General features: G+C 36.6%; 2 protein-coding genes across 3 annotated transcripts in view; both read left to right on the top strand.

Moving 5' to 3' along the window:
- The window catches only part of LOC129744159 (elongation of very long chain fatty acids protein AAEL008004-like), a 558,472-nt gene that overhangs the window by 58,979 nt on the left and 474,694 nt on the right, over positions 1 to 24,799 (top strand). The gene's annotated exons all lie outside the window — the stretch shown is intronic.
- LOC129744151 (elongation of very long chain fatty acids protein 7-like) overlaps positions 1,732 to 24,799 on the top strand; it is a 119,807-nt gene continuing 96,739 nt past the window's right edge. Inside the window, exon 1 of the mRNA XM_055736554.1 lies at positions 1,732 to 1,740. The gene's annotated coding sequence lies outside the window, so the exon portion shown is untranslated. The remainder of the gene's footprint in view (positions 1,741 to 24,799) is intronic.

The following is a 24,799-nucleotide window of genomic DNA, read 5'->3' as shown; positions in this document are numbered from 1 at the left end:
TATCCTTTTCGATTCGAGTTACCCGTTTCGAGTTGAACTCGAATCGAATTAGAATCAGTATTACGATCTCGTTCGAGTTCAAAAGTTGGTCAAATCGAACGAAACTCGATTGTTCGAGTTCCATAATCCGCCCCAGGACTTTGTTTTCAAATTTAAATCAAATTCTCGCTGACGTTCTTCATTTGCATTCTGAATGTTAGTTTCTAAACTGAATTTACAAAGATAGTTCCTTATTTTTGATTCAAGATTCTTTTAGCAAGTTTTGATTGTTCGTTTTTTTAGAATTGAAATAAATATTAAATCCTTTAATTTAATGATATAAATTTGGTTTTAAGATTGGCGTTTTTAAGATGTTTTAGTGAAAATCTTACCTGGTTCTGGTCTATCCAAATCCATTCCTGTATGAACGTTTTCTTTTTTCCTCAATTTCTTATCATCCGGGGGGCTCTACAATTTTTTGTGTCATTTTTGTATGTTCACTGTTCACTTTTCATTATAAATACTTTGTAGTTCCGCATTAAAGTTGTTGGTATTAGTTTATAAGACTTCTTCAGTTGCAAATAATTGAATAAAGCAAAAAATAAGTATGTGATTTAACAAATTATCTTTCCATTTCCGTTCTAATCGAATGAAAAAAATCTGATACTTCTTCAAAACTTGATATTAAATATTTATCTTAATTTAATGTCAATTTGATTTGCAAAAAACGAAATTTTCTTGAACAAAAACAAACACTCCACAACACAATACACACTTTCGAGCACAGCCTACCAAGTCTAGAATTCTAAATTCGAGATTTAACAGGTGACTTTTTTCATAGGACAAAGACCCATACCTAATTTTTCCAGCCTATTTTATTGGGATTTTTAACCGGTTGGTTTACTCATCCCTTGACTTTTTCCAGCCAGTTTCCCTCTGCAACTAATCTAGGGAAAGCGTGTCACGTTGGCACCGACCATGCAATGCATCATCGCGTGTTGCATCGGATGTAGCATTGAGCGCATGTCACGTCGCACCGGTTTTGCATCTGTCGTCCGTCGGTTGTAGCGTGAAGCGGAATAAAACTGCTTGCGCAACAACCCGGGCGCATTCATTCGTAGCTTATCTTCCAGTTGTTGAGCCTCACGACACGCGGCACGCACGTTTTCGGTGATGTTTGGGAAATTTTTGCTACTATGGTGTTGTGGATCGCTTTTTGGCGAATTTTAGTGTTTAAACAGTTAGTGATCGGTTATTGGTAGTGGGAGATCCAGAGAGAGGACGCCGCAAAGAGTGATTCCTTTGAGATTTTTTTTTCAGTTTTTCGACTTTGTTAGGCGAAGAAAGGAACTCAGATCTGAGTTTTTCGAATCAGCAGGTGGTTGGTGCGTTTTGAAAGTTTGACTCTGACAGTTTTGGTTCTGAAGGTCGATTAGAAACGTGCGGTTTGCGGAGAGACTCGCGTTATTGGTGGCTCGAGTGCACTGAATTCGGATCGGTTTTTGTTTTTACCACTTTGTGTTTGTGAATCTGGGAGGTGGAAAACATTTCATTGAATTACTAACTAGAGACCGGAAGCAAGACGCGAGTGTTCAGTGCTGCGAGAGAAATTTTGAGATTGAGGTTTTGATGTTTGTTGGGAGATTTTTTTATGGAAGTAAAATTTGACTAAGTGGAACAAAGCAGCTATTTGAAAAAAACTTAGGCTGAAAGCTACAGAGTTGCTTGTTTTTGGAATATTCTACGGCATTATCTACCAAGGTAAGCCAATTGAAGATAATTTAGCTGAAAACCCATATAATGATGAAAATTTTCTAATTTGTTTGAAACAAAAATTCTAAAACAAATTGATCACTAGAGATTTAAATTTTGGAAGGATAAAAATTAATAGTAGGTACGTACATTACAGAAAAAATACAAAAATCGTTTCCTCCATCAACTCAAAATTTTTTCAAGAATTTTGGACTCTAAAGCCACAATCTGCAGAACTAGAACATACGTTTAAAATTTGACGTGGTTTTTCATTCGAATGAAAAAAAAACATTGGTTAAATGGCAGAAAAAAAATATGAAAAATGCAATGATTGTAAATATAACAGGAATAATTAATACAGTTTTTTTTGAAAAACAAGGAAACCCTAAAAATTAATTTATTTGAAGCTGCTAAGGATCAGATTGAAAATAGATCTCAAATAATAGTTTCAAGGAAACACGATCGGAAGTTTCCTGAGTGCTCGATTTTTTCTGTATTTTTCTAATATGTACACAGTTTTAGTTCAATCGGAAAAGTATGTGATTAATCAGGAATAGTAGGCGTGTCCTGAAGCGTCAACACGCGTTTTTTTCGTGCTGCGGAAAATTTTTCTCAAATAGAAAGAAATTGATATGGTTTTTCAAAGATTGAAAGCTCAAAGAAGAAAATGGTTGTGACAATTGATTTGATCATTAATTACAGTGAACCGAACCGAATGTTGTGAATATATTTTGACTTACAAGGACCGGTGCAAATTTCATGTCTGAACGAGATTTAGATTAAAAGTGCCGAGAAACAAACTTCTTCGACAAAATAAAGTGAAACAATATTTTTGGAGAGACGTTTTTGTAGAAACGAAGAAAAAAAATCATGATGATCCAGAAAAGCAAGCGAAATATTCTACGCTACACTCAATATTTTAAATTTTGAATCAAATTATGATACCTAATAGAGGAAGGTTTATCAAGAGTATCAACCTCGACAAAAAACCAATGCCAAAACCTCAAAACCCAACCCAAGTTCAAAATTTTGCTACACTTTTTGAAAATTTTCTCATTTTTTTTCCTGAAAATTCTGGTCAGACTATTAAATTTTCAATTTATTCAAACCCATTTCGGATGTTCTGATTCCATAATATCCATAACCGAAATTGTATTTCTATTTTTCGTATTTCAGATTGTGTATCCAGATCAGGATTATTGATTTTCATTTGAAAAATCATAAGAAATAAGAAATGAAAAGCCGCTTTGAATCCTGGTTCAAAATTTGAACTTCAAATTTGGTTTTGCATTTCAAATCAAATTTGAATCATGTTTTTTGTGATCCTGTGCAGTTCAAGATTTTATTTCCGAATATGAAAAAAGAAAAATTTTGTCTTATATTCAAATTGAAAGTTCTTTGACTTAATTCTTACATAAAATTCAAACATTTTCGAGCTTCGAAATGTCAATCCAAAATTGAAAAGTTAGATTCAGATTGATCATTTGAAATTCATATTTCATATTTAGATTCACAATACAGATTAAAAATAAATAATTTAAATAGTGAGTTTAGATTAATCCTGAACTACAGCATTTAAATGATTCAACTCTTAAACTTGGCTCAAAAAATGCTTGATCTGGATTAAGATTCGGAAAACGCATTTTTTTTTATCCATTTCGCATTTTAATCGAATTTTTGATTCAGGTTCAAAGTTCAGTTTCAAAATGCAGATTAAAAATTCAGAAAAGATTTAACTTTTTAAAATTTTTGATCCAAATGAGTTTTTTCACACAATTCAGCTGAAAATCTTGAATAGAATAAGAGTTGATTTTCCAAGTCTTGTTTTATGCCAATTTTATTTGAAAAAAAATCATTCACAGGATTTTCATTATGCAATTGATTCTTCATGAAAAATATTTGCCATTTAAACATGCACCTGATCTTCTCCTTAAAAAATCTGCACAAAATTCTATATTTTCTATGTGTATTGCTTAACATTATCAACACATTAAAGATCGCGAGAAAATCTAAGCCGTCAGACATCAAAATTCGGCATTTTATATTTCGGAAACCAAGAGAAAAAAAATTCTGCGAAAAAATACAAATTCTGTGAAAAAATACACTTTAGTAACGGGAAGTGTTGTGTTAAATTTTGTACATGAGGTTAGAGATGTTAGATTTATAACATTTCAATACTAGCGGCAAGCGAAAAAAACGAGATATCTCGTATTTGGTCCGCAATGTGTCAATTTGCTGTTTTTTAATGCCAAATTTCAAACTAAAATTATTGCTTTGGTTCGTATTTGCATCAGACAAATTTGATCCGAAAAATTATTATCTCTAACCTTTTTTTTTTGGTAATTTGATTTATTTTCATCAAAGGTCAAAATCTTTGAATTTGCAATGTGGAAGATTGGGCTTATTTGATTTGAGTATAGAAGCTGTCCTAAAGCTGTCCTAAAAAACCTTATTTTATGCTCAAACTAACTAAGATTGACTTACCAGACTTTCAAACAAGTTCAAAGATTTTAACCATCGATGAAAGCGAATTTATTCACCTTTTAGGTTTAGGAGCGATTTTCTGAAGTAACGATTTAATACGAAAATTGAAAAAAAAAATTAAAAATGAATACACATTATTTTTTTTTTGCATTCGTGCATTTTTGAGCAAAAATCATAGGTAAAAATCGGTCGGTTCTTCCTACGGCCCTGATACGAAATATATTTTATTTTGTAAACATCAGAAATTTTCGGCAAAAGCAGTAAAAAGAAACTTTATGGTGAGATCGTAATGAATTTGTTTTTTATCTTTTTGAATTTTTCATCTTTTTGTCATTTTTGAGTTCTTTATATATTTTTTTTTAAAAAAGCTTTTGTTTTTATTGTTGCATTTTATCACCATTTCTTAACATAAAAACGTATTTATGGTGTTTGTCTGAATTAAACTGATCCAGTTATAACTAAAATTAAAAACCGTTCGATGTTGGCACATGTGCCAAAATCGGATGTTGCCAAAAACGAACGGGATTTGTAATAAAAAAATACAGCAAAAAAATTAAAACGGAAATATGAAAATGAAAAAACCAAAAATTATATAAGAAGACTACACAAAAAACCGAAAAAATTAAAAAGGGAAAATGAATCGAAAGGAAAAAAATTTGAAGAAAAAATTATAAATGAAAAAATTAAGGCAAATGAAAATTGAAAAATAGGTTCAACGGAAAATGATTTAAAGGTGAAAATCCGAAAAAATGATATCTTAAAAATAAACTGGAAAAGATAAAAAAATGAAAAAAAAACAAAGAAAAATAAACGGTGAAATAGGAAGAAAAGAAAAAAATAATTTAAAATATTAAAGATAAAAAAAACAAGAAATATTAAAAATCCAAAAAAAAGGAAAAATATAAAATTGAAATTTACTAACAAGAAAATAGAAAACAGGAAGCATAAAAAAAAAGAAAAACAGAAGAAATTAAAAAAAAATCAAAAAAAAAATAAAAAAAAATAAAATAAAAAAAAAATACCAAAATAAAATAAAAACCAAAAAAAAATTAAAATAAAGAAAATTTAAAAAAATTTAGAAAAATGGAAAAAGAAAAAAAAAATAGAAAATTAAAAAACAAAAAAAAATTAAAAAAAAACAAACAAAAAATTAAAAGTAAAAATACAAAAACAAAAAATTATAAATATAATAAATTTAAAAAAAATTTAAAAAAATAAAAAAAATATATAAAAAAAAAATATAAAAAAAACAAAAAAAAATAAAAACCTAACAAAAGAAAATTTAAAAAACAAGCCTTAACTTAAAAAAAACCGGAAAAGATAAAAAATATAAAAATAAAAGACAATGAAAAAAGAAAAAAAACGGTAAAATAGAAAGGATCAAAAATAAAAAAAACGGAAAATGTTAAAAATTTTATAAAAGGAAGAATATAAAATTGAAATTTATAAGCAAGAAAATTATAAACAGGAAGCATAAAATGAAAAAGAAAAACAAAACAAATTTAAAAAATTATAAAAATAATAGACAACAAAACGAAAAAAAAAAATCACAAAAAAAACAAAAACAGTAAAAATACAAAAAAAGCTAAAAAAAAAACAAAAAACGTAAAAAAAACAAGAAAAGGAAGAACAATAAAATAAAAGAAAACAATAAACAAACATGAAGAATACTATAAAAATTTGGAAAAAAGTAAAAAATAACAAAAAAATAAAAAAAGCAACAAAAAAATTAAAAATTAAAAAAATTAAAAACAAAAGAATTAAAAATACAAAAATATGAAAAAAAACAAAAAAACAGTTTTTTAGCAGCGGGGAAATGGTCCCGAAAAAACGGACAAAAACCGAACAAACGGTTTTTAACTGAAAAGCAGGGACCGGCAATCACACGTTTAACTGATGAAATATAGCTACTTTTTTTCAAATATGTGATATGTGATTCAGTAGTTGTTTGAAAATTTACCTTTTAGGACTTTTTTCATTCAATCTGTAATATTTGAGATACATACTAATCAAAGCCTTTTGGAAAAATTCTTCATAGTAGTTCTCGCGGAGTTACGTTTCAATATGGCAGATTTCAAAAGATTTCGTAGCAAAAGATACGCAAGAACAGTTTTATAAACTTGGAAAAAAATTCCTTACGACAATTATATTTTCCTCTATTTAGTCAATTAATTTTGATAGAAAGTAAGTTTACCGAAGTTTTTTTACTTTTAAACACACATCCATTATTCATTCCGTTTCTATACTTCTCGCGTGAGTTTTCATTACCTCGAATGAAACATCTTAAGAATTCACAGAAAACTGCCGCTAAAGTTATCAAATCAACTTTAAAATTTGTATTTTCTATATAGAATATGTTGTCCAAACTATCAATATTGTAAATGGAAAAAAATTGCAACTAGTTCATGTCAGTTTTTGTCAGTTTTTTTTGTAATAAAACTGTTTTTTTCATTTCTCATGCGAGACTAATTATTTTGAACATTATGGAATTGACTAATTGTTAGGCGAAAACATGATATTTGTTTCCATAAAACGTCGAGCTTTTTAAATGCAATTATGTTTTTATTTTTCTACCAGCTCTTGGGTTCGAACTAACTTTTGAAAGTAGGTAAAAATTCATTTGAGAAATTTGTTCACTTTTTCGGTAAAACTGTAGAATAAAACATGATTTTAAAAATTGTAATTTCTACGTAAAAATCAACTTTCCCGAAGACCGCAGGTAATTTGTACTTTGGATTCATATATTTTTTTTCTTTTTTTTCTCGTTCCGTTAAAACGGTATTTAAATGAAATTCCATACCAAAATGAATTCCAGTTATGTTTTAAAGTATCAGTTAAAACGCTTTGCAGCTTTCAACAAAGAAGTAAGAATAATTAAAAGATATCAACGATTGATTTATCTTTAAACTGTTCAGGATGCCAAAATCTTCTAAAATCAGTTATAAAACATTGTTAGAAGATTTGAATCCATCAGAGTTTGAAGTTATTGAGTTAAGGTTGCTAAGGGCGTGCAACTACTAAATTTCTATTGAGTTTTGAACGGATCTGTACAAAGTTTTGCTTACTGAAACATTTATTTTTCGGTAAAAACCAAAAAAATCAGGCAAAATCAGGCTTATTTCCAAAAATCAGGGAAAAACGAGGCTTTTCAGGTTATCAGGCAGGACCTTCAAAAATCAGGCAAACCCTTAAAAATCAGGCACATTGGCATCTCTTCTGACAAGCTTTATTTTGACAGTAATTGGTCTGCAACCACGGTTGCCATCTTTTTTTTTTTCAAAAATCATGGAACTGGTGAAATAAAAATCAGGAAAAATCAGGCTACGGTAATGTAACGGAAATTTCGTTCAAAGTGATGACCTTTTTTTCGTCATCGATCCTCATTTTTACTCTAATATGTGTTGTGAGCCTACTTGGTTAAATAATTGTACTGAATCAAACCAATCGAATGATTCCCTTTAATTTCCTTTTTTAAATAAGAATTCAAGGGAATCTTTCGATTGCAATCAGCAATCCAGTTCCTTACTACCCACTTCTCATCACATCCGCAAAAATCAGGCAAAATTAGGCATATTTTCAATAATCAGGCAAATTAAATGCCTTATCAGGTTATCATTCTGGGCCTCAAAAAATCAGGCAAATCCTGAAAAATCAGACACATTGGCATCTCTGTCTGCAACTGAAAAAAATCATGATTGCTTTGATCAATCCAGATTAAAAAGTCTGCCAGAAATCGGTCTGAAGTTGGTCTCGTTCAACTAGCGTAACCTGACGACTATCTTTATTTTTGTCATTTCGACACTGTTTTTAGCAACAGGGAATCGGTCCGGAAAAACGGACAAAATACGAACAAAAATCGAACAGCTTTAAACTGACAAGTTTTCTTTCGACAGTAATCGATCCGTTTGTGAGACTCGCTCCGATTCGGGTACTCTAGTAGTTTAAACAGGGGATTGAGAGGTAGTGAAGTTGGAAAAGCAGTTGCCCCCTGAGCCGATGTTCATGAGTTCGAGTCCAAGAGTAAACACCGAACACAGTTGTATCGGATAAGTTTTTCAATAACTTTTCGCCAAAGTCGCGAATGGCACAAAGATGTCAAAACTGCTCAAGTTTATAAAATTGTTCTAAAATTTGTTGGATTTCTGCAATTTAAATTTTGAACTTCTGATTCTGCATACCCAATTCAGACAGCTGTGAAGCGCCTCAAACCGAGCCAGTTTGCTTCATTCTCGAAAATCGTCAGCAGGCAAATATTGTCAAGTTTTGATTTTTTTTATTTTTGCTGAAATGCCAAAAAATCGCTCCCCAACAATTGAGCCGAGTTGGGGCAAATATTTAGAGCCGCCGCCTTGAGAAGCACCAAGCGCGTTCAATGCTCTCGAATTGCGTTTTTCTGGAGCTGACGTACCTACCTAGTTGTTGTTATTTTTCTTCTTTCTTGCATTGACTTTTGAGTAGAGTCGCTTAAGTCAGCAGCATATCGGCATCTTCTGTCACCATATTTTATCGGAAATTGATACGATTTGGGGGGAAAATATTTGCCATTATTAACGTTCATTTTTTTGCAATTTTAGATTTTTCTAGTGCACAACCAGAAGGGTAATGGAAGACAAATAGCGGGAGTGTTCCCTAACGAATAAAGGCAAACATACTGTAAGAGCTTTTCGGAACGATCGAAATCACTCCATTGAGATTCCACGCAGTCTATTGGATTCGTTGATTTTGTCATTGTCACCTGAGATAAGACAAAAGTGTGTGACGGCGAAGAAAACAAACACCCGAAAGTAATGAAGAGGCTAATTCGCACCTGTCTGCTAATTGATCGTCATAGCAACTCGGCTGACCGGAATCGGAAGGCAAATTTGTCACAATTAATCACCCGGTGTTGGCCAGCAGAGGTGTGAATCGGGTTCGTTTCGATTCAGTTTTTCCGACTCCTTGACTTCGCTAACCGAGTCTAGGTCAATGAATTTTTCGTACTGTTCCGGCGAGTGCTTCCGATTCTAGTTCTATCGGTAACATCAAAAAGATTCATTCTAGGGAAATCAAGAAATCAATTAACGCATCTCGATCGAATGGTGTTCGGAATTGAGTTCATGGTATCTGAACCAAGGTTTTCGGTCAAACACAATTGCAAGCTCGAAAGTAAAAGTATCTAGACGTCCCAAGCGTGTCGTTTATTTATCGCCTCTAATCGTCACCCCTGAACTGCCCTTTCAAACATCCAATGGCCGCCTCTAAACGTCCACCAAGCCGTCGCGCGATGTCAAAAGGTTACCGCAACTAATCTCAGCCTCTTGAGCGCTGAGAAGTGATCTAAGAGACCTCTTGAAACCTTCAAAGCCGCTGGAGTCAAGGTCTCTTCCACCCAACCGAATGAGTTACGGCTAGGGCTTAAACCAGAGACAGGCAGGCAGAGAGGCCCGGCACATATCCGATGCACTCGAGTGTGGCCAGCCTCGTTGGCGCCTCTCAGGCCTAAAACAAGCCCTCAAGAGACTTGAACGGGTTAGGAAATTACGCCCAGAAGCTGACGGCCTGCGGAGGCGCCGCTCCACAATGAGCAATTAAACAGATGCCCGTTTATTAGGTAGAGGGTGCGGGAAATATCACTCGAGATCGGAATAAAAGATTTATTACGGGCCATCTTGACCAAGTGCTGGCTCGTGCCGACTTAATAAGCAATTGGTCCAACAAGTAACCAAACACGTTATAACCTGCCGTTAATGGTTTAAAACTGACCTAGTAGACTGCCTGCATTCTTTCGGTGGATAGAAGGAATCAATTTCTGTTTCGTTTAATTGGGTGGTCGCATTTGGTCCTTCGAACCGGATTTAACACGAAAGAATGTTAGACTTTGTGGACATCGACACGTACTAACGATTGTTCATCCGGCTAGCAGGTGTTGATGTTTTCCTTTCGAGTAATTGCTTGTTTATTGGGCCTACTTAATACCGGTGGGCTCGTAAAATAGAATGAAATACCTCTAATAAAAAAGTTAAAGCCAAAACGTCAAACAGAAGATAATTTTTTTTGTTACCACAACAAGTAAACATTTTACCCCTGAATATCATAATCTGAGTTCTTAATCTAAATTTTAAGTTGAAAATGTACTTGATTGGACAAAAGGTAAATAGTTTTGGGTAACTTATCACCACTTAGGATTAAGAATCAGAAATATATTCCCATCTAAAGGCTCATTTACACTTTTCGTGAAAATGAACGTGAAAAATCTTATATCGCCAATAACTCAACAACGCGACTAAACAAGATTTTGTAACATGGTGGAATCAATCGAAGAAATGGCTGAAAGATGAAAATCCAACTGGTCTTGTTCTTTAAAACATCCTAAGAAATGTTTTTATTCCGATTCCCCGTCATGATGAAAAATTCCACGGTGAAAACTGGGGGAATCGGAATAAAAACAGTTCTAGAAGGTTTTAAACAACAATACCAATTTGTTTTTCATCTTTGGGGCCGTTCGGATACCACGTGGACATTTGACATTTATTTTTTCTTCTAAATCTAATTTGACAGTCAGAAAACACTACTTTTCGTCTTTTTGTTATTGAAATGGTTGATTTAAAAAAAAACGAATAAGAATTTTCTGATATAAAATAGTTCTAAAATTTTTAAATTTCTTAATTGTCATACTTACACTAGCTTTCAGGAGGCTACTAAAGTCTGCTTCATTTAATATTGGAACACAAACAATTGCGTGTAGTTCAGTCATTTATTAACGAATTCATAATTTGTTTTCATACAAATGTAGCATTTTCTTTACTCTTTCATAAAAAAAAAATAAAAAAATTATTCATTGCTGTTTCGAAGAAATTCTCGTACTTTTCCCGTAATACGGCACATTAGGCGGCGCACACCCTTTTCGTCCACCGTTTTGGCGATTTGATTCCACCAGTTCTTCATTTGAGTCATGTTCCTAACAAGTTTTCCCTTTGCCTTAAGCCTCCGCTTCGTGATTGCCTAGTATTTCTCTATCGGCCGGAACTGGGGGCAGTTTGGGGGGTTGAGGTCCTTCGGTATTACGCTGATCCCGTTCGTTGCGTACCATTCCATAACCGTTTTGCTGTAATGGCAGCTTGCGAGGTCCGGCCAAAACATTACTGAACAGTCGTGGGCACGAATAAACGGCAGAATCCGTTTCTGTAGGCACTCTTTTTTGTAGACTTCTGATGTCATTGGGTGGTATGAAAAAAACCTAGTAATTGCTTTTGCTAAACTAAATCGAGCAGTCGAGCAGTCGCTTAAAGCAATTGCTTCGGTTGTTATGAATAAAGTTTTTTTTGACAGCTGTTTTCTCAGTCAGGAGCTTTTACTTTTAGAACAAGCTAGTATGGTATGAATAAAGCTCGAATCTAAAGCAATTGCTCGGCAAATCTCCAAGCAATTGCTCTATTTTCTAAGCATGCTCGGTAGCAGACTTTTCCAATAATAAATTTTTTCATAACGTTATGAATTTATCAAATTAGCAATATTTCACTTCAAAACAATTCAAAAAGGCATTTTCAACATGGATAAAGAAAAGTCGAAGTGATAACCCAACTTTTTTCATATTCTTGTCGTTGTATAAAATCATTCGTCTAAGATGAAATTAAACAAATCAATTAGTAAATATGTCAAATTAAAAAAAAAATCCGGCTATAGTGGATGAAGTCCCAATTGGCTCAAAATAAGAAATAAATTGTAATAATTTAAAACATTATACAGATCTCTCATTTTCATATAATTCTAAGATTTAAGAAAAATTATCTAAATTAAAATGCGCGCCTTTTGCCTATTTTTTATACAATGGGGTGGGGGTGGGGGAGAACTTATGATTAATATTAAAGTTAGGCCATTTTTTGTTTGACAATATTTGAATATGTATTCATTTTTCTTTAAACATCAACTTACGAGCACAAATTAACCAAAAAAATCCGGTCGTTCTTACACCCACCACCCGATTCGTCGACTTCAAGGCTCCTTTAGCAGTACTTTTAAATTTTCTGATCGTCTTCTTTCATTTTACTTTAGAAAACTTCAGATTCTGCTGGTTGGATAGCTCTATTTTTCGAAGCAAAAGCTATGTTCTAAGATTTTAGTACACATCCGCTAAGCAAATGTTTATTCATACCAAACTAAGGAAATGCTTTGGACTTTTGCTTTGATTGATTTCGAGCAAAGTAAAAGCTACCGAAGCAATTGCTAAATCTTATTCATACCACTAATTGTCTTGTCAGTGAGAAAGACTTTGGTTTTCTGTCCACAACTGCATATCCCCTGCCAAATCACGTACTTGCGGGCAAATTTATCCGCAAACACGAACTTAAATTTTGCAGGTACATCCCGCCGAGCCGTCGCCAAATAAAATTTTTGACCTGGGATTTGCCCAAAGTCCGCTTCACGTAGGTCTCATCGTCCATCAGAATACATCCGTCGAACTTGGTCAGCACTTGGTCCTACAGCTTTCGAGCACGGATTCTGGCCACATTGTTCTGCTTCAGCGTCCGATTTGGCTGTTTGCTGGCTCGGAATGACCTTATTCCTTCCCGGAGACGAATTCGTCGCACCGTACTGTGAGCGGCCTGGAATTTATTGGCCAAATCGCGGTCTGAAAGATTGGGATTCCTCTTGACGGCCTTGATGACTTTCCCACGCAGTTTCCGGTCGACAGTTCCACTCCGACGCTTCGAATGCGGCTTCCGAGCCGTCGTCAATGTTTCCTTGTACTGCTTGATAAAACGCCATACGGTATTTCTGGGCATTTTAAGCTGTTTAGCTAGCTTCGATGCCGACAACAATGGATTTTCAAGAAAACTGTGCACAATTTGATCTTTCCGTTCGGCTTCCATGGCGGTTGTTTACAAAATGCTATCGTTTGGTGTTATGACATAAATACATGGTGAAAGGTAATGAATTTCCCGACACGTGGGTGAAAAAAGTTTCCAAATCCGTCCACTAGGAGCGCCACAATGAGCAAAAGAATTTGTTCCAATATTAAATGAAGCAGACTTTAGGTAATTGTTTCAACTTAAACTGGAAAGCTTTGCAATTCAAAGATTTTGATTTTAACATCTTAATATTTATTCAACTTCAGATGATATTTTGGAAGTAAGTATGTCCGCGTGGACATGACCCAAACTCACACTCCGTAGACAAGCGTGGACATTTCCATACCCCCTCCCCCTTAAGTTGTCCACGTGATATGTGAACGGCCCTTAAACGAAAAGTTTCTGGTTGGAAACCTGCCAGGTGAACGCTAAAAAATTCGTTTTACTGTTTATCACGAAATTCTTCGAAATATCTCTCTACAAGCAGTCCAAATATTTTGCGCACGATTTTACCACCGCATTTTGTATATTTTACCGGTGGGCAGTGTCGAATTCGTCCGAAGTATCCATCACCGGTTAATTTAAAACTCGCGTTTTCGAATTCTTCAAAAACTCGACACTTTACCTCTATCGTGCTGAAAATTCGTTACAAGACTGACGATCGGATTTTCTGACCATTGTACTTTTTTTTCTCTTCATTTGCTTTCTCGCTCTTCCAAACCGCGTTCCCGTTCCTAACACTCTCCATTGCAAAATCCTAAATAGTATTTAAAATCTACTCACTTTCTACACGCTTTCTCACGGGTCGCTATGGTAATTCGAAATAAAATTAACAGTACTTAAATTGATTTTTATCTTATACTAGCTGATCCCATACGAACTCCGATTCGCTTTCAATTTGGAATATATCATGAACAGTTTGTATGAAAGTCAATTGCCAACCATTTTCCAGATGCACTTCCGAATTCATTGTTAAGTAATAATTGCAGAAATATTGGACGATCACTTTTTCTGTCGTCTGCTACTAAATTTGTAATCAGGAATCAATCGATCGTGTCAAAAAAAAACCTGTCTATAAATTTCGACTCGATCGTTCCATAACAACGCAATGGTTGCCAAAAAATTTATTCTCTTTCGGTGGCCTCTTATACTATCTTTGATATTTGAAAACGATTGCCCTTCCCTCAAAACACCCGTGTGCAAATTTTCAAAGCAATCCATTGCATAATAACTTCAATATTGCTTAAAACAATAAATTAATTAATATGGACGACCCCTTTCGTCGACCCCTGGCAAAACATTTGACATCTGAAATCGATTGCCCGTCCCTGAAAACTATCGTGTGCAAATTTTCATCCCAGTCCGATGTATGATAACGACGATATTTCAAAAATATTGAACGATCAATATGGACGACCTCCTTTGCCGGCCCCTTACTCTGAATTTCATACCTGAAATCGATTGCTCGTTCCAGGAGCAGTTGACGTTGAACCACGGCAAAGGAGCTGGAAGAAAAGCGGAACCGAAGAACAAAAAGGCGGAGGGAAAGGTGAAGCGGATGATTAGAGCAAATCCCAACGTCTCAAGCCGTGATTTGGCTAAAAATCGGCATGTCGCAGAGCTACGTCCAAAATGCAAAGAAGAGAGCTGGACTACATACAGAAAAGGTAGAGAACTTCCCAAATCGAGATGAGCGGCAAAAATCGACGGCTAAAACTCGGGCACGGAAACTTTACGAGAAGATGCTGACAAAATATGGCTGCTGTGTGATGGACGACGAAACGTATATAAAGGCCGATTTTAAGCAAATTCCGGGGTTGGAGTTTTTCACCGGCAAGAGCAAGTTCGATGTGGACGACAAATTTAAGAAGAAGAAAATGTCGAAGTTCGCCTCCAAATATCTCGTTTGGCAGGCCATATACTCTTGCGGACTGAGGAGTGAGCCTTTCGTGACAAAGGGCACAGTAAATGGCGAGATCTACAAATCTGAGTGCCTCGAGAAGCGCCCTTTTCCGTTCTTGCAGCAGCACGACGAAGCTCCGCTATTTTGGCCAGATTTGGCATCATGCCGCTATTCTAAAAGTGTCCTGGAGTGGTATGAGGCCAATTTTGTCCATTTTGTTCCAAAGGATATGAACCTGTCAAACCGTCCGGAACTGTGCCCGGAGGAGCAGTACTGGGCAATTATATAGCGGAAGAGCGAGAAGACTTTCAAAGACGAGAAGAACATGTTAAAAAAATGGAAAAAAAAACTGAAAACTGGTACCGGATGACACTGTAAAGACTTTGATGATAGACATCGAGCAAAAATGCGTTCAATTTTGCACTCAAGGCTCCATTTCTTTTGATTTTTGAAGTAAATATATGTATAAAACTAACCAGAAATTTTGATTTGATTCTAAACATTATAAGAAAATTGGCATGACATTTTCGGTGTCGCAATAAATTCCTCTTTAATCGATGATAATCCGCGATTCAGATAATATTCTAATGGCGATTTTCGATTTCAACTGCTGGCCTGCCAAGAAGCTGCTCACGTCTGCTACGTCTCATTAAGGCGTCTACAGTACCTGTATTTCGCCTTTATTTGCAATCTAGGCAGATCTGCATGTTATTTTTAGCAATCTAGTGGTGTCCCAAAAAATCCTGATGTTTTTCTCTGCGGAGTCCTGATTCTTCTCATACCCTGGAGTTAAAGCATTTTTTTGGCTTAAAACTCATCCATGATTTTTTTGTAAAATTTTTTAACTAACTTTTACATGAGTTAGTTTTCACTTTTAAGTTTGCATGCATGTTGTCATATTTAGTTCTGAAAGATCATCATCATTTTTGTTCCTTCTGGGGAACCGAGCCTGCTGATGATTTTTGTGCCAAAATATAAATTCTTAAAATGAAATTTTTCGTTGAACAACTTTGCTTCAAAGATGATATAAAACCAGTTCCAAAGAGAAAATAATATTCAGTTCTTAAACAAGTCTTTCCAAACTCTGAAGCTGTAGGGGAGATAAGGGCATAATAACCACCTTAATGGAAATGCTTATTTAGCCATAGAGAACAGCTATAATATGTGAATTAAAAAAACGAACACACACATATAGGATCTCAGTGAAACTTCATGTTTCTTTGAAGAGATCTAATTTTACTTAACTCTAAGGCGTACACCTTTCAAGGATATTATGGCTAGCATCTTACAAATGCTAAAACCATCAGACCACAGAAAGAGTACTATATGTGCCGTGATCGGGATTCGATCTCATGGACTCTGGCTTAGAAGACTGGAACGCTATCCTCTAGGCCACGACCGGCGGCACCGAATTACATCATTGTTTCGTGTTCAGACACTCAATTAGTCTAAAGCCTAATTGGATGAAACTTGAAAAAGCAGATAAAAACGTTTAAAAGTGCATTTTGAATTTTTTTTTGCCGAAAGCTGAAAACCAGTCACTTTAGGGGCATAATGAGAACCCCTCTGGGGCTGTTTAAGCACCATTAATCGGGGCACGATGAGCGTTTTCTGCCGGGGAATCTAGCAGCGAATTCGACTCGATGAAGTCAACTGAATATAGAGCTACAGCTTGACTTGTTTCAACTGACGATTTGGTCTATTGGTAAGGTGTCGGAAAGGTAATCAGTAGACTCGAGTTCGATTCCTGGTCAAAGTGATTTTTTTTCTTTTATCATTCATGATCGATGGATTTTGCACTATACGGTGAGGCGTAGATTCATCAAACAAAGCAATAACAAAATTATCTACATATGTTTGTAGAATTCAAAGAATTAACACATGCTCATGCATTATGTTTCTGGTGTTTTGTTTGATGGATGATGCGACTAGCCGTATAATATAACAATCGAAAAAATCAATCATGAATGGTATGTGAAAAAAAAATTCCCTCGAACAAGAATCGAACTCGAGACTACTGATTACCTCTCCGACACTTAGATAGATTATACGGCAGAAAACGCTCATCGTGCCCTAATTAATAGTGCTCTGTTCGCCCCAGGTCAACAAATTTAAGTAAAAACGCGTTTTAAAATTGATTAAAGTTAAAAATCATAAATTTAATGATGGTGAAAATTGAGAAACAATGTGTAGATCATGTTGCAGTGTGTACATTTCAGATCAAGATGATTTAAAGGTCATAAAAGCTTATTTGGTGGTGCTCAAAAATTATAATATTTTCGTCATTTGAGAACCTAGCTGGTTATTATTTAATATTTCTGTAAAGATGAAAAGGATATTTCTTTTTTTGTTGAAAAACTAATACTATAGGTAGCACGAAACAAATCCTCATGAAAATTTGTTAAAGAAAATACGTACTTTTGTAGAAAAAAGGAGTGCTTATTATGCCCTGGGTGCTCGTTATGCCCTTCATTTAATTCAAAAGAGTTGATAAAACCTGTATGTAAAATTATCGATAACATAACGAGAAACAGATTCTAGATAAAATTGCTTTATGGTTATTTAGCATAGAAGTGAAAAAAAAACAATCAATTGGCACTGCTGCATGTCAATTATTTTGATCGCAATCTGAACTCCCTTAACAAGAGTTTTTAAAACTTAATTGATATGTAACAAGTTCGGAACTGCTGCCGCAACATTGTAAGACTTGACACATAAAGTTGGTACCTACAGTACAGAAGGTATATCACAAACAATACAAGATTCGCGAAACCCTTCCGTTGAGGTCGCTCCAAGCGCCAAAGTACTTATTTGTTCCTAATCGGTGTTCATGATCGCGCGATTTTGTTTCCCCTTCTTGCGAAGGAAACGAGCAGCAATAAATGTAGGTACTTAATAACGTGCCCCATCGCCACTTCCATAGAGCGCAGTCAAACGCTTCTCGATCAGAAAACGGTCCGAAGCATAGATTTATTATTATACATTTTTTTTTTTCAAAGATTAACATTGACTTTGAATGCAATTCTTCGCCAAGCATGACGCTACTAAACTAAGTAGGCGGGTGCTGCATTGCCTTCTGTCTTTGTGTCACCTCGCTGTCTTGTCAAGCGGTAATGCACCGATTTGAATCTTTAAGCCGCTGCAAGGAGGAAGGCGCTTGTCTCTAACACAATTTAGATATGCTGCTAGCTTTAATTTCGCAACCGAAAAATTACCCTTTTCCAGCTTATTATTTAAAACGCCCGAGCCGAGTTTTTCAATTAGAATTCTAACGGCGTGAACCAATTCCGATTGAAGGGAAATGAGATGTGGGGTTTTTCTGTCCGGGAGACCTTGGCAAATACTACGATTCATCACTCCCAGACGGCGAGCCTTGCGCCTCAAGTTTGAGAACTTTAAGCATACAAACGACGTCATTTCGAAAACAAACTTGTAAATCAATCGCTTCTCGATAAACTTCTATTGCGAAAGCCCATCATTCGGTAGCACTTTTCTAATGTTCGAAAGAAAACCAACACGTTGTTGTCAACTTAGATTTAGATTGATCGCTTTCATGATCACAAATCAGCGGACAGAACTGTTAAATCCCTCCAAAACAATAGTAAATTCATTAAACAGTATCATCCGCTTGTCTGTGACAAGCTTGTTAGGGTAAGTCACAGCGTTAAGAGAATTACCACCTACTTACTTACTAGGGTTATCGAGGGAGCAAGTGATTTAACATACAAATATGCAAACGCGATTAGCGCAAGCCGGTAGCAGAGCTTCCTCCCTCGCAAATTCCGAACCCAGCTCCCAGTATCTGAGATCGAGATCACTAACTAAGTAGCAGCCGTGCCGTGGCGTGATTCACGAGGGTGTTTGCGCATGTACGGGGCGATGCGTGAGTTGCGTACCATACCTAAATGCTCTATCGAAGACCGACGACGGAACAGCGCGGCGCAACAATGTCCAGTCCAGTCCAGTCCAAGTAGTGGATCAATCAGCAGGTGTCTCTAATTAGGGGGGGACCCATTGTGTGGACAATGTTCGACCGGGAGATAGTAGTTATTATCTAATTCAAGATCAAGAGCTGATTCCGTGGCGCTTTGACCGCGTACGTATGAATGTAGTAGGTATCGTAATTTATGGTGTTAGGCCTGACGTGATGTGACTGGCGTGATCAGCTGCGCGTTGATACCAGAAATCGATTGGACGCTTGTCTTGTACCAATTAGTCAATTAACGAGTGTGACTACTGTTTAGATTGATAACAAATTTGAATGCATGGAATGCGAAATTGGAATAAAAGTCACAATTATCACTTAAAAGTCTGAAGTAACGGGTGTTAAATAAAAAAATGAGAATTTTTTCAATCACATATAAAAAAATGTTTTTTTTTTCATCGATCAAAGAATGTTTGAGTAAGGGCCGTGGTCTGATGTTCGACGCAACTTTGTCGCGATGCTCTCACAAGAACGTTGTACGGCACTTACGTCCATTTTCCGGATACAATTCCGGATTCTTGTAGTCGTTTGCTCCGTGTCCTTGGCCCTCCAATTGTTTTTATACACTAGGGCACTGAGTGAGCCAAAGAAATCCTCTATTGGGCGGCACTGGGGCAAGTTTGTTGGGTTACGATCTTTCGGCACGAACGGTATCTTTTTCTCCTCGAGGTACGCCAGGCAGCCAGAACGAATGACGTCCCGCGGTATTTTTGGTCATCCACCGACACTGTGATTTAAACGTCTCAATCTGCTCCTCCGTGTACTCCGGCGACTTCGTCTTTTTCCTGCAGACGATTCCTTCCATCTTGAGGGTACGATGGATTAATACGTTGAAGCAGCCATATTTCCGACCGGCGTCACGCAGGCTGGTTGCTTCTTTAACGATGTCTTCCTCTGCTTCGTCATTATCGTCACCGGACGACCACTTCCGACCTTCCGCTCTACGTTCAGGAAACCCAGGATACGATATACCGTACTGACAGGTACATTTTCTTCCTTAAAATGTGCCACCGTGAACTTTTTTCCTTGCTGGAAATGCGTTTCGAAGAAATGTACAATGCGTGCTGTTTCGACGCCATCTTTGCTTTGACTAAAATCAAACTAGCAAAACCAAACACGCCTACTGTTTCTAGGAAGCCCAAAGAGCAATTTTCTTGGAGAAAGAAAATTTTACGCTCTTTATTTGAGTTACTGAAAGGTATTGAAAACATTCTCATTTTTTATTTAACACCCGTTAAAAAAGTAGGTCCTTAAAAATTCAAACAGTTAATATTTGCCAACCACAAAACCGTTTTCAACAAATTTGAACTTGTTGAATAACCGTATTAAACGGTGTGTTTCAACTTTGGCACTGTTGTATAAAGTCTGTTTCACACAGAATCTGGTCGCTTCTTTTCATTTACTGCAGCGCCCCTAGTTGTCACATCGCGAATCTATTGACAGTGTTTTGATCCGGATGGTTTGTTTACTTAGTGGTGAAAATTTCATCCAGATTGAAGCAGTCAGTCATGTCAGTCAGTGAAATTCTGCACACTCACGTAGAGAAACCGACGTGGTCAGGGGTAAAGATCGCGAAATTCCTGAAATATCCAAAATCAACTGTAAATTCGGTGCTGCAACGTTACCGGGAGACCCTAACGGTGGATCGAGCAAAACAAACCAGGCGTAAAAGTGGAACATATGACCGGAAGCTGCGAACAAAGGTAATTCGATCAGTTCACAATAATTCTGGAATCTCCTTGCGTGATTTGGCGGAAAAGTTCAAGACAAACCACAGTACAGCTCGACGAATTTGTTTGCGAAAAGGCTTGCGGTCGTATTATGCAAGCAAACACCCCAACAGGACGCTGAAACAAAACCTGGTTGCCAAAACCAGGGCAAGGAAGTTGTACGAGAAAGTGTTGACCAAGTACAACGGATGCATTTTGATGAGCGACGAAACTTACGTCAAAATGGATTTTGGACAAATATCCGGTAACAAATTTTACCTTGCGAAGCGTAAAGGGAATGTTGCGGGTAGATTCAAGTTTGTTTTCGCAGATAAATTTGCTCGTAAGTTGATAATTTGCCAAGGGATCTGTAGTTGTGGGAAGAAGACTAAGATTTTCATCACTGGGGACACAATGCATCGAAATGTTTACCAAGAAGAATGTCTCCAGAAGAGGGTTTTGCCATTCATTCGGTCCCACAAAGGTCCGGTGAAGTTCTGGCCGGACCTGGCAAGCTGCCCCTACAGCCGGGATGTCGTTAAGTGGTATAAGGAGAACAAGATCGATTTTGTTGAAAAAAGTATCAATCCACCAAACTGTCCGGATTTTCGTCCCATCCAGAAATATTGGAACTTATCGATGAAAAAAGAATTGTTACAATTCAAAGCGAAGAAGGGAACTTTACAGATAGGAAACACGTATTTTGAGTTCTGAATGTGTATAAAAAAAACCAAAATATAGGAGGCCCAAGATACCCCACAAAATGTGGTCCACGATTCACCACATGATTTTTATCAAAAATTCCTTTTCCACGTGAAAGAACATGACAAAGCTTAGATCATAAGCGTATGAGCATATTTTTGTTATGAACTTCAGGTTCCCCATCGATGGAATTTGCGGGTGATTGTTTAGTTATGTAAGAAATTTTTTTACGTTTAATAAATAAAAGAAACATATGATGCGTACATAAGTCAACAACATATAGAAAAATTTGCTTACGCAAAGCGACAACAATGACAGTTGGATTGAAATTTTTGTCTCGACACACATCTGAGATATTCAGAGTGGCCCACGTTACCCCATTCTTCCCTTCATGAAACCTATAACAAAATTTGTTGCGAAATGTACCTACAAAAATGTTTGCTGGGGAATTTTTATTGCATTTATTGATATTAACTTAAAGAGATCACTTTTCATTTCATAAACAATACTTTGGATTCAACACAACAAAGTTAATGCCTAAGAATATTCTACAAAATTTTATATATCAAAGTCTATTCGAAGTTCTTGGTTAACGGTTTTTGCTGTAGTTATCGGAAGTTCAGTTGAACAGGCTTATCGACGTTTGATGTGATTAAATACATATTTGCATTTGTAGACGTCAGATAACACTTTCATCGAGGTTGTAGTGATTGGTCGCGAGTAAATGTAGTTTTAAATATCGCAGTGAGGGAAAATGGTGGGTCACGGTTTTCCCCAAATAATGCAGCCTTCAAAGCCGACGACAGCGCCACAAGCCACCAGTATGCAGCCAGGAAGCTTGATCACCTCACAACCAGAGGGCCATCATTGGTAACCCACGCTGCTTGGTAACCACCCCGATCGGTAGCGACGCCCGATGAGTTCACTAAGGCGGACGATCGTGTCCGCCACAATTGGAGAGCAACGACCTATATCTACTCGCGGTTCAAGGCCGGTCAAAGGCGGCTTCCTGGTGCTGGCTAACTTCAATTAGTACTACGACATTGTGAAGTACATAGTGCAAGACTTATCTGCACACACATAAGTTTCAAGTGCACAAGCCAGACACCAACGCCTGATTCCTCAACAGAACCCTTAAGTTTTGGCCAAAAGAAACCATTTGGCGGGACAGAAACCAACCTTTGTCCCTGATCCCTGGTCCCTGAATCAGCCTTGGTTTGGCCACGATTGCCCCGGATAGCCGTTACCATCCGGGTGATCATTGATTGAAGGTTGTGGTCGATTCCGAACAAAAACCCTCGGATCGACCAACCAGTTCCCCAAACCATTCATTCGTCATCAGAGCCGAGATTCCCGGAAGGAAAGTCCCGGTTTCCGGTAGAAGTCGGACCGATAGAGGAGTTGGTCAGCCGTAGCGTTACCATCGTCGCAGCTCCGCCATATTCAGTAGCGACAACCAGGGCGTGGCCCTAAAAGGTCCAAAGGAAATCGCAGGGAGTTCGAACTCTAAGATCAGGAAAAACCCCAAACATGTACTTCTCGAATTTTTATTTCTAAACGGCCACAACAACTCTCAACACTTCAGTGTTGAGAGTTGTTGTGGCCGTTTAGAAATAAAAATTCGAGAAGTACATATTTGGGGTTTTTCCTGATCTTAGAGTTCGAACTCCCTGCGATTTCCTTTGGATAAGCGAGCCGCCCTGCCTGAGGCCTAATAAAGGGAGTTCCTGTAACGCCGGTGGGGCGGTAGCTTTTAAACTTACATATTTGGCGCCCAACGTGGGGTTTATTCCAAATAATAATTTACAATTAATAAAATGTTCATATAAAAATAAGTATTTCAGAAAATCCAAATCACTTATCTTTCCAGGCGTTGACATTTTTTATTGTTACAGAATTTCAAAAACGGGAATAAAAATAAAAAATAAAAAATTCAATGAAATATGCGACTGTTCTTTTGCACTGGAATAATTTCACAGATAAAAATGTCTAAATATGGGCCACAAATCTTTAAAAAAATAAAACGTATGGGGACTCGCCGACCAAATATCTTAATTTTGCCTGAAAATGATTCAGAAAAGGCTAAATTTACCATTTCTGATAAAAATAGAGTCACTGTATTTTTTCTGTTAAACATCTTCTATGAACACACCGTAGCTAATTACAATTATCGCCTATCGAATTTTTTAATGTTCAGGACAGCATTCTCCCGAATCACGTGTCAAATCACATTTATTGTCAATTTTCCTCTCTTCTTCACCAGTAGTGCAATATTAAACCTAAACCGTGAAGATTTCAACTTGCCATATTTCCTCGCAGTTTCCTATTGTGATTGTGATGTCCTGTATGTGTGTTTGTAACTATATTATTGTAATACAATTTATTCAAATATTTGAAATGGGAGCATAAAGCGAAAAAAAAATGAAGCGTCTTGACCTACAGGAAAAAATCTGAACTCCCTGCAAATCCTGTGAAAAACCCGTTTCGAACTGAAAGGTCAATTTGAGAGTTTTTTTTCCTGAGCTCGTTTTTCTGTTCCTAAATTGTACTGCAATCTCAGCTGTTGAAAATACAGTACCAAATCGTCCCGTCCGTAGGAGAAAAGATTGAGTGTGTAGAATCGTCTCCGATGAGAATTTCCGGTTTAAAGCGAAAATCCAAACAACAACAGGGCGTGCCTGGCTTCGGTGGCCTTGAAATTTAAAACCAGTTTTCAAACTAAAAAAAAAAAGAATTCTGTTGATAAATGCAGTGCATTAACCGCTAACGAAAGTCAAAAACAAAATAGCTCCACCTCTTGAGATCCATTTAGGTTCTTCATTCTGACTTCTCTGCCTGTTTACATTTGATTTTTTTTTTGCTGACACAAACATATCGGTCATAAATCTTGCAAGTAAGCCACGCATACTTCATCTCAATACCCAAGCGGATTTGAAAGTATGTATCGGTGCCTAAATTTTGCAACCCTTTAACATCCACCGGCTATTTGACACCATTATTAGCGATCGTGCATAGTTTGGCATAAATCATTGAGAAGACCCCAGCGTTTAACGAAGTCTGTCAAAAAAAAAAACTAAACTGACTAACCCAAAGCGCCACGGAGAGTTGAAGAACGAGCGACGAACAACCCCTGCCTGGCTTCACAGCAGATCAACGGAAAGGCTGATGATGATGCTGTAACATCTCCCCCGAACTCTAACCGTGCACAAATTTAGTGTATCAAGCTAGGCCGCTGTCATAAAAATCGAAATTTGCCTAGTCAGCCGGGTCCCAGACTCAGCTTTCCGCACCAGCAACACCCCACGAAGCCCACCTGCAAACTTTGTCCGCCCCTTTCTTAGTGCCTAGTCAGTCTATAATCAAAACCACCTGTGTGGGGTACTGTGGGGTAAAAGCTGCTTGAAATTGACCATCGGATTTTTTTTTATCTTAAACCAATTGAAACACCACGTTTTTA

This window comes from Uranotaenia lowii, chromosome 1 (assembly GCF_029784155.1).
Source record: "Uranotaenia lowii strain MFRU-FL chromosome 1, ASM2978415v1, whole genome shotgun sequence".
Classification (NCBI taxonomy): Eukaryota; Metazoa; Arthropoda; class Insecta; order Diptera; family Culicidae; genus Uranotaenia; species Uranotaenia lowii.
The sequence above is the reverse complement of the archived record's forward strand: the minus strand, read 5'-3'. Positions and strand labels throughout refer to the sequence as shown.